The sequence below is a fragment of the Rattus norvegicus genome, chromosome Y, assembly GCF_021556685.1.
Source record: "Rattus norvegicus strain SHRSP/BbbUtx chromosome Y, alternate assembly SHRSP_T2T, whole genome shotgun sequence".
Lineage (NCBI taxonomy): Eukaryota > Metazoa > Chordata > Mammalia > Rodentia > Muridae > Rattus > Rattus norvegicus.
The window spans coordinates 71336682-71353299 of record NC_141555.1 but is presented as its reverse complement, the minus strand read 5'-3'; the positions used below and the strand labels follow the sequence as shown (position 1 = coordinate 71353299).

Here is a 16618-nt window from a genome sequence, read left to right as displayed (position 1 = left end):
TTCATCCTCTTTCTTCTCACTCCCCAAAGGGTCGTTATTCTGAATTACAGGCCAGTTAGTGAACCCTAGAGGTCATGAAGGAATATCAGAAAGGGAGATGCAGTCACAACAACACTTGTGACATCACAGTAAAAGCTAGGGCTCTCCAGGTTACAATAGATTTTTCAAGGAGTGCCTAATGGTGATGTCACTGAGACCTGCCATAGCCTACCTGCTAAACAGATTTCCTTACATGAACCAAATACAAGGGTGCCCTTTCGTGGTATGTCTCTTGTGACACAGTGGAATCCTTTACAAACTCCATCTCTCTAAAGCTACAAACTTATCTTTGCTTCATTAGTGGTTACATGCTCTGAATGGTGAAATTTGGTCAGGGACTTGGCATGGGTAGAAAAGAATTAGGAAGATGGAATGTAGGAGATTCTCCAAGATAATATTATATTCCCAGGTTCATTAATGTGAAATACAGTTCAATTTCTAGAATTTCTCTGTCTCCCAAAGGCCAGTATTTTCCCTACAGACCTTTAGTTGAATGAATATTGTATTTCACTTTTTATTTTATATTCCTTGATAGGTGATTTTATAAATGTTCCTGAATGTGTACTCAAAAATTCTGATTTCCTCTTCCATTTTTTGCAATGATTTCACAACAAGGCACACAGCTATAGACTGAGTATAGCAATGTAAATGTGGTGTACTGACATCACATGATGATCTCCAAAATTCTATTTTAACCAAAATTTCCAGATATCAGTAAAGCAAAGGACCATATGGAGCATAGAATCCTGTTCTCTAGTCACTTTTGATATCATCTGCAATATCTACATTCCAGTGTCTCAGGCCCAGATTTAAGGGTTTAGGATGTTTTACCATGATTCTTTCTTAAGGCCAAACATAAGATAGAGGAGGATGGGCAGAAAGAAGAATGGCTTCTGGACCAGTGAAACCTCCACTTCAATAGGTTCATAAGAACAGGAGCAAGTCTATTTTGCAATGCCATTTGTGGATTCTACCTTCTTGACCTAGTTGCGCAGATTCCATGTTATAGTTCCACCTAACTTCATAACTGTAGGAGTCACCAAAAGTATATATATATATATATATATATATATATATATATATATATATATATATATATATACATCACCCACCAAAACTAGATAAGATTGATGAAGCTATGAAGAGCATTCTACCAGGAACCGGATATAGATATTTCCTGAGAGACACAGCTAGAGCATGTCAAATACAGAAGAGAATGCAAGTTGCAAACCAGTGAACTGAAAACGGACCTCTTGTTAAATGATTTTGAGAGAGGATGACAAGAGTTGAAGGTGCTTTCCACACCATAAGAACAACACTGCAAATGAACCAGCGCTTCCTGATACTAGACCAATATTGAAAGACTTTACATGGACAGACCAATTGCTCTAAATGGATATGTGGCAGAGGATGGCTTTTATGGGCACCAATGGAAGGAGAAGCCCTTGATCCAACATAGGATTGTCTTCTAATTCAAGGGATTGTCAAGGGGCAGAAAGTGTGGTCAAAGTAGTGATAGTGAATAGGGAGGAATCTTATGGGAAGGAAAATGAGAAAGAAAATAATATTTTACGTGTAAATATAGAAACATGCAGTTTTAAAACCACTAAAATTTGCTAAAAAATAAATGAAAGATATGAACGATAAGAAAACTGGCAACTAATCACACCTATTGACTCGGAAATCTAAAGTAGTATTCAGAGTAATACTAGTGGAAAGACTGACATGATGAAGCCTCAACAAGAAGCAGTTCTCTCTCCCAGATATCATTGTCAGACACAGACAGCAGCATACATATCCAAAGCATGGAGGAGTTTACTCTGAGCTGAGGACACAATACTTGTCCATCCCTTCCTCCTTAGGACACTTTCTTTTTGACAAAAAGAATAAAGGCCATGAACTCTCAGGAAAACAACTGTGCCCTTCCCAACACTTGGCTTTTGAAATAAAGAATTGAATGATATAAATTCTCTGACTTCCAAGAACCATAATAACAGGGAAGTCCAGATGTTTTTGGGAGGCTCCAGCTTCTGTTACCCATATATGGAAGGCTCACATCAAGGCTGTCTCTTCAGCATTCCCACTCAATCTGAACCAAGGACTCACTGAGCTTTCCCAAGGACCATGTATTTGTTCCTTTTTTTATTCCAAAAAGAAGGCCAGCTTCCTTCTCCCCTTCTCTGATCACTTCATCCTCTTTGTTCTCCCTCCCAAATGGCTGTTTACTCTGAATTAGAGTTCAATTAGTACACACTAGAGGTACTGAAGGGATATCTGAGAGGGAGTTGCAGTCACGACAACACTTGTGACATCACAGAAGCTGGGGCTCTCCAGGTTACAATAGATTTTTCAGGGAGGGCCTAATGATTATGTCATTGAGACGTGCCATGGTTTACCTGTTAAACACCTTTCCTTTCATTGATCAGATTTAAGGGTGCCCTTTTCAGGTTTGTCTCCTGTGACACAGTGGAATCCTTTACATACTCCATCTCTCTAAACCTAAAGACTTCTCTTTGCTTATTAGCGGTTACACGCTCTGGATGGAGAAAGTTAATCAGGGGCTTGGCATGGGTAGAAAAGATTTAGGAACATCTAGTGTAGGAGATTCCTCTAGATAATATTTTTATACCCAGGTTCATTCCTGCGACATAGAGTTCAATTATCTTGGTTTTCTATGTATCACAAAGGCCAGTATTTTCCCTACAGACCTTTAATTAAATGAATATTGCATTTCACGTTCTTATTGTACTTTCCTTGACAGGGGACTTCATAAATATTCCTCAATGTGTACTCAAAAATTCTGTTTTCCAATTCCATTTTCTCCAATGATTTTGGCAACAAAGTGTGCCCAGCTATAGAGTGAGCATAACGGTGTAAATACTGTGTACTCACTGCAAATGATGAACTCCTAAATGCTTATTTTATCTGAAAATTACCAGATATCAGTAAAGCAAAGGCAACATGGACTATAGAATTTGGTTCTCTAGTTCAATTTGATATCAATTCTGCACTAACTATCTTCCTGTGTTCCCATGTCCAGACTTGAGGGTTTTGGATGTTTTACCATTATTCTTTCTTAAGTAAAAACCTTAGATACCGGAGGATAGGCAGGGAGAAGAATGGCATGATTACCAGTCAAACCTCAAATTCAATATGTTCATAATAGAGGAGGGAGTCTATTTGACATTGTCATTTCTGAATTCTACATTCTTGACCTAGTTGGGCAGAATCTATGTTAACATTCCACCTAACCACCTAGCTGTAGGAGCCATCAAAATTATACATATACATCTGCTACCAAAATGATATAAAATTGATGAAGTTAAGAAGTGCATTCTTCCAGGAACCAGATATAGACCTTTCCTGAGTGACACAGCTAGAGTATGTGAAATACAGAGGTAAATGATAGTGGCAAACCCATGAACTGAAAATGGACTTCTTGTTGGTAAATGTTCAGTAAGGATTACAAGAGCTGAATGGGGCTTTAATCCCCACAAGGACAATGCCAAAGAAGGAAACCTTTCTGGTACTAAACCAATATTAAAAGACTGCACATGGACAGATCAATGGCTCCAACTGGATATGTATCCGAAGATGGCCTTGGTGGCCACCAATGGAAGAAGAGGCCCTTGGTATTCCCTAGGTTTGATTCCCATTTCAACGGCCTGTCAAGAGGCAATAAGGGGGGTTATAGAAAAATGGGAGGTGGACAGGTTAGGGCTCTTTTGGACAGGAAACTGGGAAAGGAAATTACATTTGAAATGTAAATATAGAAGTATCCAATTAAAAAGCAATAAAAATTTCTAAAAAATAAAAAAAAAACAAATGATAGAATAAAAGAAAAGAAAACTGTCAATGAATCATATGTATTGACACAGAAATCTAATGGGTACCTGTCAGGGAATGGTAACCAGAGTAATACTAGTGGAAAGACTGAGATGATGAAATCTCAACTAGAAGCACTTCTCTCTCCCAGGTATCAGTGTCAGACCCAAACTGCAGTATAGGAATCCAAAGCAAGGAGGAGTTTACACTGAGCTGAGGACACAATACTTGTCTTTCCCTTCCACCTTAGCTCCTTTTTCTTCAGGGCAAAAATGATAAAAGCCATGAGCTCTCAGGAAAATAATTGTGCCCTGCCAAACATTTGGTTTTTGGAATAAAGAAATTAATGATATAAACTCTCTGACTTCCAGGAACTAAAAGAACAGGGAAGTCCCGATGTTTCTGAGAGACTCCAAGCTCCTTATTCCCATATGTGGACGGGGAAGATCAAGGCTATCTCTTCATAGGTCCCATTCAATCCTACTAAGGTCTCTCTGAGCTATGCGAAGTATCACATATTTCTTCCTTTTTTGTTATACCAAGACAGATAGCCAGCTTCCTTTTCCCCATCACTGATATCTTCTTCCTCTTTATTCTCCCACCCAAATGGCTGTTTACTTTGAATTAGAGGACAATAAGTAAACCCTAGAGGTACTGCATGAAAATCTGAGACGCAGTTACAGGCACGGCAACTCTTGTGTCATCACAGAAGAAGAAAGGGGCCTCCAGGTTACAGGAGATATTTGAGGGAGGGCCTAATGATGATGTTACTGAGAACTGCCATGGCCTACCTGCTGAACAGCTTTCCATACTTTGACCAGATCTGAGAATGCCTTTTCCAGGAGTGTCTCCTGTGACACAGGGGAAACCTTTGTGTACTCCATCTCTTTAAAGCTAGAGACTTCTCTCTGCTTCATTAGTGGTTACATGCTCTGAATGAAGAAAGTTAGTCAGGGGCTTGTCATGGGTAGAAAAGATCTAGAAATATGGAAGGAAGGAGATTCTTCTGGAAATTAATTTCATTCCCAGGTCCAATCCTGTGACATAAAGTTCAATTCCCTAGGTTTTCTCTTTTTCCCAGGGACCAGTATTTTCCCTACAGAATTTTAATTGACTGAATATTGTGCTACATTTTTTATTGTAAATTCATTCACAGGGGACATTATATAGGTTTCTGCATGTGCACTCAAAAATTTAATTTTTCCAATATATTTTTTGCAATTAATTTGGCTACAAACAGGGCCCAGCTATACAGTGAATAAAAGAGTGGACATACTGTGTACCTACTTCAAATGATCAACTCACAAATCTTTATTTTATCCATAAATTACCAGACATCAGTAAAGCAAAAGAAAACATGGACTATAGAATGTGGTTCTGAAGTTCTATCAGATATCAGTTCTCTAATATCTACCTTCTTGTATTCCCAGGGATAGACTTTAGGGTTTGTGGATGTTTTACCATGATTCTTTCTCAGGCCAAACATCAGTTTCTGGGTGATGGGCAGCGAGAGGAATGGCTTGAGGTCCAGTGAAACCTCAAATTCAATAGGTTATAAGAACAGGAGGGAGTCTATTTGGCATTGTCATTTGTGGATCCTATATTTGTGACCTAGTTACACAGAATCCATGTAAATATTCCATCAAAATTCGTAGTTGTAGGAACCACAAAAAGTGTATATATATATATATATATATATATATATATATATATATATATATATAGAGAGAGAGAGAGAGAGAGATAGATATAGATATAGATATACATAGAGATAGAGTTGATATAGATATACATAGATATAGATATAGATATATCAGGCACCAAAACTAGATAGGATTGTTGAAGCTAAGAAGAGATTGCTGCCAGGAACTGGATACAGATCTTTCCTGAGAGACACAGCTAGAGCATGTCAAATACAGAAGTGAATGCTAGTGGCAAACCAGTGAACTGAAAACAGATCTCTTGTTGGTAGATTTTGAGAAAGGATTACAAGAGCTGAAGGAGCTTTTAATCCAATAAGAAAAACAATGACAATGAACCAGAGTTTTATGGTACTATAGGAATACTCAAAGATTGTACATGGATAGACCTATGGCTCCAACTGCATATGAGCAGAAAATGGCCTTGTTTGGCACCAAATTGAAGGAGATGCTCTTGGTTCTCCCTAGTTTTTACTGCTAGTTAATATAGAAATATATTGAAATATAGAAATATATAGAAATATAGAAATATACTGGCACAGTAAAGGGTGTTTTATAATAAAGGTAAGGGGATCAGTTAAGAATGTTATTGACAGAAAACTGGAAAAGAAAATAACATTTGAAATGTAAATATAGGAATATCCAATTGAAAGAGCTATGAAATTTGTGAAAAAATAAAAAAAGGAAATAAAAAAAAAAGAAAATTGGCAGCTAACCAGACCTATTGACAGAAAACTAAAGAATTCCTGTCAGGGAATTTTAGTCAGAAAAATACTGGTAGATAGACTGAGATGATGAAGTCCAAATCTGAAGGACTTTTCTTTCCCAGATATCAGTCTCAGATACAAACTGCAGTATAGGAATCCAAATCATGGAGGAATTTACACTGAGATGAGGACAGAATACTTGTCTTTTCCTTCTTTCTTATTCTGGGAAAAGGAATCAAAGCCATGAGCTCTCAGGAAAACAACGGGGCCCTTTTCAACACCTGGCTTTTAGAAAAACAAAATTAATGATATAAACTCTCTGAATTCCAGGAACTATAACAAGCAGGGATGTCCAGATATTACTGGGAGGCCCTCATCTCTTCAGCAAACCCACTCAAGCCCTAACCAGGACTCAGTAAGCTTTCCAATGAACCAAGTATTTCTTCATTTTTATACAAATATAGAAGGCCAGCTTCCTTCTCTCCATCTCTGATCTCTTTACCATCTTTCTTCTCCCTCGCAAATGGTTATTTACTCTGAATTAGAGGCCAATTTCTAAACACTACATGTTCTGCAGGAGGCAGATGCAGTCACGACAACACTTGTGACATCACAGAATAAGCTAGGGCTCTCCAGGATACAAGAATTTTTCAGGAAGGCCTAATGATGATGTCACTGAGAACTGCCATGGCCTACCTGCTGAACAGCTTTCCTTACATTGACCAATTTCGAGGGTGCTCTTTCCAGGAGTGTCTCCTGTGACACAGTGAAAACCACTATGTACTAAGTACTTCTATTAGTTTCATTAGTTGTTACATGTTCTGAATGGAGAAAGTTAGTCAGGGGCTTGGCATGGGTAGAAAAGATCTAGGAACATGGATTGGAGGAGATTCTTCTGGATAATAATGTTATTCCCAGGTCCATTACTGTGCCATAGACTTCAATTTCCTAGGTTTCCTCTCTTTCTCAAAGGAAAGAATTTTCCCTACAGACCTTCAATTGAATGAATATTGTATTAATTTTTTTTTCATTCCTTGAGAGGGAACATTATATATATTGCTGAATGTGTACTCAAAAATTCTGTTTTCCAATTCAATTTTTTGCAATGATTTTGGCAACAAAGGGGGCACAGCTATAAAGTGAATATAAAAGTGTAAATATTGTGTACCTTCTTCAAATGATAAACCCCCAAATTCTTATTTTATCCAAAAATTACATGACATCTTTAAAGTAAAGGACAGCATGGATTATAGAATTTGTTTCCATAGGCCCATTCTATATCAGTTCTCTAATATTCACCTTCCTGTATTCCCAGTACGTGACTTGAGGGTTTTGGATGTTTTACCTTGATACTTTCTACAGTCCAAACATAAGACTCAGGAGGATGTATAGGATGATCAATGACTTGAGATCCAGTGAAACCTCAGCTTCATTAGGTTCATAAGAACAGGAGAGAGTCTATTTGGCACTGTCATTGTGGATTCTACTTTCTTGACCTTGTATCCGAGAATCCTTGTTAAAAATCCTTCTAACCTCATAGTTGTAGGTCAAATATATATATATATATATATATATATATATATATATATATATATATATATATATATGTGTGTGTGTGTGTGTGTGTGTGTGTGTGTATGTGTATGTGTATGTATATGTATATGTGTGTATATATATACATATATAGTTATATATATAGTTATATATATAGTTTTATATATATAGTTATATATATAGTTATATATATATAGTTTTATATATATGTATAGTTATATATAAATTGACATATCAGCCACCAAAACTAGATAAGATTGATGAGGCTTAGAATTGCATGATTAGAAGAAACGGATATAGGTCTTTCCTGAGAGACACAGCTAGAGCATGTCAAATACAGAATTGAATTGTGGTGGCAAAGCAGTGAACTGAAAACCGATCTATTGTTTGTAGATTTTGTAAAATAATTACATGAGCTGAAGCAGCATGCAATCCAATAAGAAAAACAATGACAATGAACCAGAGTTTTCTGGTACTATATGAATATTCAAAGATTGTACATGGATAGACCTATGGCTCCAATTGCATATGTAGCAGAAAATGGCCTTGTTGTGCACCAATGGAAGTAGATCCCCTTGGTCTAAAATAGGTTTTATTACCAATTCAAGGTAATGTCAAAAGGCCGTAAGGGGGATTATACAAGAAGGGTATGGGGACCGGTTAGGGATCATATGGGCTGGAAACTGGGAAAGGCAAAAATATTTGAAATGTAAATATGGAAAAATCAAATTAAAAACACAAAAAAATATTGCTAAAAATAAGAAAACTGACAGCTAATCACACATATTGACTGAGAAATCTAAAGGGTCACTATCAGGCAATGGGAGTCAGAGTAATACTAGTGGAGAGACTGATATGATGTCGTAGAAACAAGTCTCCCTCCCAATTACCATTATCAGACACAAACTGCACTATAGGTATCCAAATAATCGAAGAGTTTACTCTGAGCTGAGGACACAATGCTTGTCTTTCATTTCTTCCTTAGGATCTTTTTCTTCTGGGCAAAAAACTAAAAGCCATGAGGTCTAAGCAAAAGAACAGTGTCCTTTCAAACAGTTGGCCTTTGGTATATGTAGCGTGCCCTCCTGTGGTGAACAACGATACTACGTATGCAAAGGCTTTGCATCTGGCATCAGTTGGCTTCTAATATGCTAATGAGGGTGGAGTACCATGCTAATGAGGTGATTCCTCCTCTGCCAATCCCTGAAGGACAATCAGCATAGCCTCAGCCTGCTCGGTAGATAAGGCTAGCGCTGTTGCTACTTGAGGTCCCCATATCAGCAAAATAAGGTGGTCCTTCAATAAAGACTGTTAAGAAGGATCTGATGGTGTTGCATCTTCCTTGTCGGACAAGGTGGGCGCCACAACTGGTGGCATTGTATGGAGAGCCGAGGATATTCTTGTGGATCCAGAACTTTTCAGTTTCAGGACAGTGACATCGGTAAAGTGTCCAGATAAGGGACAATAAAGTTCTCTGGATGAAAGCAGAGAAGATGAAAGAAAGTTCCGGGATAAGGGATGATAAAGTTCTCTGGAGTTAAGCAGAGTATATGAATAAAGTTCCCTGGAGGTAAGCAGAGAAGATGGATAAAGTTCTCTGGAGGTAAACAGAGATGATGAAAGCCTTGATATAGAGGCAGAAAGGTTTGTGAAATTGAAAGCATTGGTATAGAGGGGGAAAGGCTTGGGAACTAAGGCAATGTTGTTTCCAATTGATCCTTTGTGGAAGGCTTGTAATTTTGTTTCTTTTTTTCTTTGTGTTGGATAGAGAAGTCACAGATAGCAAGCTTAAGCCAGGACCAAAACCTCTTTGGCAAATAGACCCTGCCTGTTTGGAGAAAAAACGATGTGAGGAATCCATTACGACAGGTCAGATGGTCCTTGCAGAGCAACAAGAAAGCACGTTGGAAGAAGAAAAGGTCTCGAAAGAAAAAAAAAGAAAAGAAAAGGAGATAAAAGGAACAGAGAGAAGACAGATATAAAAAATGGGGTCAATGCACCATTTGTTGTGGCTCAAGTTGAGGCTATTGCTAGGTATGTGATTAGGCTCTGGAAACCTCACAGAGCCATACTGATCAGATTTGATAGAGGTAAACCGACTGAAAAATTTAATCAGGAGAATCAAGCAAAAAGATAAACATTTGTCTTGAGAACTGTATAGAGTGTGCCTTCTTGGATTCCTGGTCTCAGGGAGATTTAGCAGGTGACAAGGTGCTTCTCTTAAAAAACCAGTTTCAATTGGCCCTTGGAGCCTTGCACTTGCAGCTAAGATATGCGTAGTAACTTCAATTTTGTTTTCTGATTAGTTTTAAATGTATAAATATTCTCCACATGCCTTGGTTATGGACTATTGGCTTTTAAGTTATTTGATATGGTTGAAAAATGTAACACTGGTAACAGAAAGTTGACATAAAACTAGTAAATTTGGATGGAGTCATTCTAGATGACATGTGGCATGAGCCAATCTAGGGAAACAGGTATAAATTGGGATGATATTTTTATGGAAATTTTATCCTAGAAACCAGGTTTCTAAAAGATTTTAAGGCAATGTCTCTTTGTTGCGGTATTAGAGACGGCACCATCATGCGTTCATATGTAGGAATTGGCAGTCAAACATTGTAGCATGAAGGATAGACTCAGTGTTTTGGAGACCGGATTTTGGGATGATGAGACTGATTTTGAGGAAGAGACTGGTCAGTGTGAGAGGGAGAGATATGATCCAGACTGGACACATGCTAGTGCAAGTCACAATGAGGCAGACAATTAGGCAAGAAAGTGGTTATATCAACAGCACCTCCATATAACCCTCAACATAAAAGCATGGTGAAGCCTACAAAAGCTACTTCCTTTTGTCCACAGGTGTGTAAAGTGATGGGATTGATAAGACCCTTGAATATTACCCATCTGCTGTTGCACAGCTTCCTGTGTTAGGCGTTAAACCTTGTATTCACCATTTTGGTATTTTACCCAAGAAAATTATTATAGCATATACCACAGCTCAGATAGAAACATTGTGTGCCTTGATAGTTCATCGGGCCATATTGCGCTGTAGTTTTGATGGAGAGTTTGACAATCATTATTCTAAGCATCCTTTGCTACAATTTTTCATTGAACATCCAGTGATTTTTCCAAAGATAACTGCATAGAGCCTTTGTCTGGAGCATTAGATATTTATACAGATGGCTACAAAACAGGTGTAGGTGCCTATATGGTTGATTCTCAATAATCAGTATTAATTCAGTACATTCCAGGCACCCCCCAAATTACAGAATGTAAAATTATATTGGAAATTTTTAATAGATTTCTTGATTCTTTTAATTTAACTTCTGAGTCTGCTTATGTAGTTAATGCTGTGCACTCACTTGAAATTGCAGGGCCAATTCGGTCGAGTATTACTGTATGTCAAATTCTTCTAGAATTACAAGATTTGATTTGGGCCAGAAAAAATAAATATTTCATATAACATATTCAAGCCCATACTAATTTTCCTGATCCCATGACCCATAGTAATGCCGTAGTGGATGCTAGAACTCATAGAGAGTTTATTTTTCATGCTGCTCCGGTTGATCTCGCTAGAGAATTTCAGCAAAAGTTTCATGTTCCTGCCTTTACTCTTCAACCAAAGTTTAACATCTCTAGGCCTACAACTCATGATGTGGTGTTAGTTGCCCGAATTGTGTTCAATTTCACCATCCTCTTCATGTGGGTATTAACCCTCATTTTCTGATCCTTCTAAAACTTTGGCAGATGGATGTCACACACATATCTCAATTTGGAAATTTAAAATATGCTCATTTTTTTATTGATACCTGTTCTGGTCTTATATCCGCTACTTTGATGAGTGGTGAAAAGACTCGTAATGCCATTGGTCATTGCTTAGAGGCGTGGGCGGCCTGGGGAAAGCCTGATAGTCTCAAGACAGAAAATGGACCTGCCTACACTGCAAAGTCCTTTCAGGAATTTTGCCAGAGAATGCCGGTCGGTCATACTACAGGATTACCATACAATCCCCAGGGTCAAGGAATTGTGGAAAGAGTGCATTGTACCTTAAAAGAGCTTATACAAAAAAAGAAAAAAAAAAGAGGGAATTTCCAGCAGCTGAACAACAAAGGAACAACTTTCTTTAGCTCTTTTTACTCTAAACCTCTTAATTTTGGATGTGCATTGCTGCTCTGCTGCGGATTGCCATGCTGCTACTACACCTATAACTAATGCAGAAGAAAAGTGGAAGGATGTCTTAACTGATAAATGGAGTGGCCCAGATCCCGTGATTTCAAGATCTAGGGGAGCTGTTTGTGTTTTCCTGCAGAATCAAGAAAATCCAATTTGAGTAGCTGAGTGCTTGACTCGAAAATTGCCTTCTTCTCTTCCTAAAGAGGAAACTACGAACCCTACTATTACTGGGAATGGTAATCCTGGATGATTCACTCATCTTGTGAGTTATTACCAGATCCTGGCCAGTACCCATGCTAGTTCATAACAATTCAACTGTTTTGTCAACCATTTTCTCTACCTCATGTTTGTGTGATGTTCTGTGTATAGTGCCAAATGGAGATATGCATCAATGGTATGCTGCCACTAACTTTTCTCTGTCCCATACCTTATGTTTTACTGCTAAGAACTCTTCCCTTACCTGCGTTTGGTTGCATAGAGCCACATTTCAATATTCAATATAGTATAAGCTCTAATGTGAGCAATGTACCCATTTGGCATCTGGCCTCCTATCAGCCAATCAATGGATAGATTTAGTTAAGAACAAATTGAAGCAATGTATCATGTGACACAGCTGTCCTGCATTTCCTCTCTTAGAGGTTCATGCATTACTCCTTTGCAAGATAACTTTTCTCAGCATTCTCCACAGAGCAAAGAAATCTCGAATTATCTTAAAGGGAACTGGTCCATGAAAGCAGATCAACTATCAAGACAATCGCTGATGTATATTGCTGTCCTCAACAGCATTAGGTTGGACCCCATCACAGTTGAAGGTTTTACCTCATGGATTACCAATGCTTTCTCCCTTTTATAAAAAGTGGGCTGGCATGTTAGACTGGGGAGCTATTTTTCTCTTTGGATGTGGAGTATCTCTATGGCTTATTGGCTGTTTAAAAAGAAAACATGGCAGACACAAAGCGGTTGTTTACCAGGCTATGATCGTCCTTGGCAATGGTGCTTCTCCCAACACATGGTTGGCCTCTTTAAAAGATTAAGAGTTCGTCCTAGATCATTTATGTCACTGTCATGTGGAGTCAATGTATCCAAAGATTGGCAACTTTCCTCGAGCTCGGTCCAACTTAAGACACAAGGCCCAGTTGTGGTAGGTGAACCCACTGATGGGTAAGACTGAGTCATCATCAGGAACGACCTAAGACAGGAGAAATGAAAAGAATGACATGACACCCAGTTCTAGACCAGTCATTTAATAAACATAAAAGGGGGATAAATGGGGAGCAGCATGGTAAAACAAAAATGGCGCCAACATCCAGGCCCATGTGGTAGTAAATGACTTATGGAGGATGCACAGTCTTGTCCACTTGCCAGGGCAGCCTTAGGATAATGAGGTGATCCAGAGCCCTACTGTGGTGAACAACTGTATTGCATACGGCGCAAACGTGGAATTTGCACCTGGCATCAGTTGGACGGGACAGTAATGTGCTAATGAGGGATTCATGTTCCGCCAATCTATGAAGGACAAATAGCAGGGGTGATAGTGGGGTGATTCATGCTCCACCAATCCCTGAAGGACAATTAGTATAGCCACAGCCTGTTGTGTATATAAGGCGAGCGCTTTGCCTCTCGAGGTCACCTTATCTGCAAAGAGGTGGTCCTGCAATAAAGGCTCTTAAGAAGAATCCCACCGTGTTGCCTACTGAGGTGGACGTTACACTTCAGAATAAAAGTCGTAGAAAGATCATGAATTGAAGGCCCATTTCTAAACATATTGAAAGAAATATACAGTGAACCTCTAGATAACATCAAACAAAATGGAGAGTAGCTTGAAGCAATCTCACTATAATCAGGGACTAGACAAGGCTGCACAACTTTCACCCTACTTATTCAAAACAGGACTCCATGTCATAGCCAGAGAAACCAGAAAACAAAAGGAGGCCAAAGGGATATAAATTGGAAGGTAAGAAATCAAAATATCACCATTTGCAGATGATATGATAGTATATACTTAAGTGACCCCAGAAGTTCCACCCGAGAACTACTTAACCTGATAAATAACTTCAGCAAAGTGTCAGGGTATAAAATGTACTAAAACATACCAGTAGCCTTCCTCTCATCAATGGATAAACAGGCTGAGAAAGAAAATAATGAAATCACACACTTCACAATAGTACCAAATAATATGAAATATCTTGGTGTAAGTTTAACCAAGCAGGTGAATGACTTGTATGACAAGAAGATCAAGTCTCTGATGAAAGAAATGGAAGAAGATCTCAGAAGATAGAAAGAGCTTCCATGCTCATGGATTGGCAGGATTAATATAGTAAAGATGATCATTTTCCAAAAGTAATGTACACATTCAATGCAATATCCACCAAAATTTCTACTCGCTTCTTTAATAGAGATAGAAAGAGCAATTTGAAAATTCATTTGGAATAAGAAAAAGTCAGGATAGCTAAAACTATCCTCAACTATAAAAGAAGTTCTGGGGGAATCATCACCCGTGAACTCAAGCAGTATTACAGAGCAATAGTGATAAAAACTGCATGGTATTGGTACAGAGATAGATGGATAGACCAGTGGAATAGAATTGAAGACCCAGAAATGAACCCACACACCTATCATTTGATATTTGGCAAGGGAGATAAAACCATCCAAAGGAAGAAACATAGCTTTTTCCAAAAATAGTGCTGATTCAACTGGAAGTCGGCATGTAGAGGAATGCAAATTATACCATTTTTATGACCATGTACTAAGCTAAAGTCCAAGTGAATCAAGGACCTACACATCAAACCAGATACCCTCAAACAAATAGAAGAAAAGGTCGGAAAGAGTCTTGAACACATGGACACTGGAGAAAATTTCCTGAACAAAACACCAATGACTTATGCTTTAACATCTAGAATTGACAAATAGGACCTCATAAAACACCAAGGTTCTGTAAGGCAAAAGATACCGTCATTTGGACAAAACAGTAACCAACAGATTGGGAAAAGATTTCTACCAATCCTATATCTGATAGTAGGTAATATCCAAAATGTACAAAGAACTTAAGAAGTTAGACTCTAGAAAGCAAAAATACCCTATTACATATTGGGTACCGTGAGTTACAAAACACTCTCAGCTGAAGGTTATCAAATGGTCAAAAAACAACTAAATAAATTTTCAACATCCTTAGTCATCGGGGAAATTCAAATCAGAACAAATGAGATTCCACCTCACACCAGTCAGAATGGCTAAGATATAAATCTCAGGTGACAGCAGATGCTGGCGAGGATGTGGAGAAAGAGGAACACTCCTCCATTGTTGGTGGGATTGCAGACTTGTACAACTCTTCATAAAATCAGACTGAAGGTTCCTCAGAAAATTGGATATTCCATGACCTGAGGACCCAGCTATACCTCTCTTGGGCATATACCCAGAAGATGGTCCAACATACAACATAGAAATATATTCTACTCTGTTCATAGCAGACTTATTTATAATAGCCAGAAGATGAAAAGATCCCAGATGCCCTTCAACAGAGGAATGGATACAGAAATATGGTACATCTACAATATAGAATATTACTCAGCTATCAAAACAAAGACTTCATGAAATTCAAAGGCAAATAAAATGAACTAGAAAATATCATCCTGAGTAAGGTTACTCAATCACAGAAAAACACAATTGATATGCATACATTGATAAGTAGATATTATCCAAAAAGCTTGAATTACCCATCATGCAATACACAGACCACATGAAACTCAAGAAGGATGACCAAAATGCAGATGCTTCACTCTTTCTTTGAAAGGGGAACAAAATACTCATAGAAGTGCATAAGGAGGCAAACTTTATAACAGAGACTGAAGGACCTGCCGTCCAGAGCCTGGACCACACGTAGCCCAGACATATACAGACACCAAAACTAGATAAGATGGATGAAGCTAAGAAGTGCAGGCTGACAATGACTGGATATTGATCCCTCCTGAGAGTCACAGCCAGAATATGTCAAATACAGAGGCAAACGGCATCAGCAAACCACTGAACCAAGAATCAGGCCCCAGTTGGAGGAATTAGAGAAAGGATTGAAAGAGCTGAAGGTATTTTCAACCCCATAATACTAACAATGTCAACCACCCAGAGCTTCTATGGACCAAACCACAACAGAAAGACTGTACATGGACGGACCCATGGTTCCAACTGCATGGAGCAAAGGATGGCCTTGCTGGGAACAATGGAATGAGAAACACTTGTTTCTACAAAGTTTGGACCCCAGTATAGGGGAATGTGGGGAGGGGTGGGGAGTCCGTGGGTGGGGATGTGAACTCCCTTATAGAAGGGTAGGGGAAGGGTTAAGGGGCTTATGGACTGGAAATTGGGAAGGGTATAACATTGGAAATGTAAATAGGAAATACCCAACAATGAGACAGAGAGATTCAGAGAGAGAGAGAGAGAGAGAGAGAGAGAGAGAGAGAGAAGGGGGAGGGGGATGAGGTGGTGGTGGGTGAGGGAGAGGGGGAGGGGGAGTGGGAGAGAAGAAGAAAAAGAAGAAGAAAATGGAAGAGAAGGAGGAGGAAGAGGAGAAGGAGGAGGAGGAGGAGGAGGAGGAGGAGGAGGAGGAGGAGGAGGAGGAGGAGGAGG

At 38.7% G+C, this 16618-nt stretch overlaps 1 long non-coding RNA gene across 3 annotated transcripts in view; it reads right to left on the bottom strand.

The window, feature by feature from the left end:
• Positions 1-16618, bottom strand: part of LOC147998095 (uncharacterized) — a 121543-nt gene that overhangs the window by 13353 nt on the left and 91572 nt on the right. For 2 of the 3 annotated variants that reach the window (XR_015647327.1, XR_015647328.1), the window contains exon 7: positions 12967-13187. This is a non-coding gene — a long non-coding RNA (uncharacterized LOC147998095). Of the gene's footprint in view, positions 1-9582; positions 13188-16618 lie in introns of those variants that run through there. The other variant, XR_015647326.1, reaches the window with a different exon arrangement.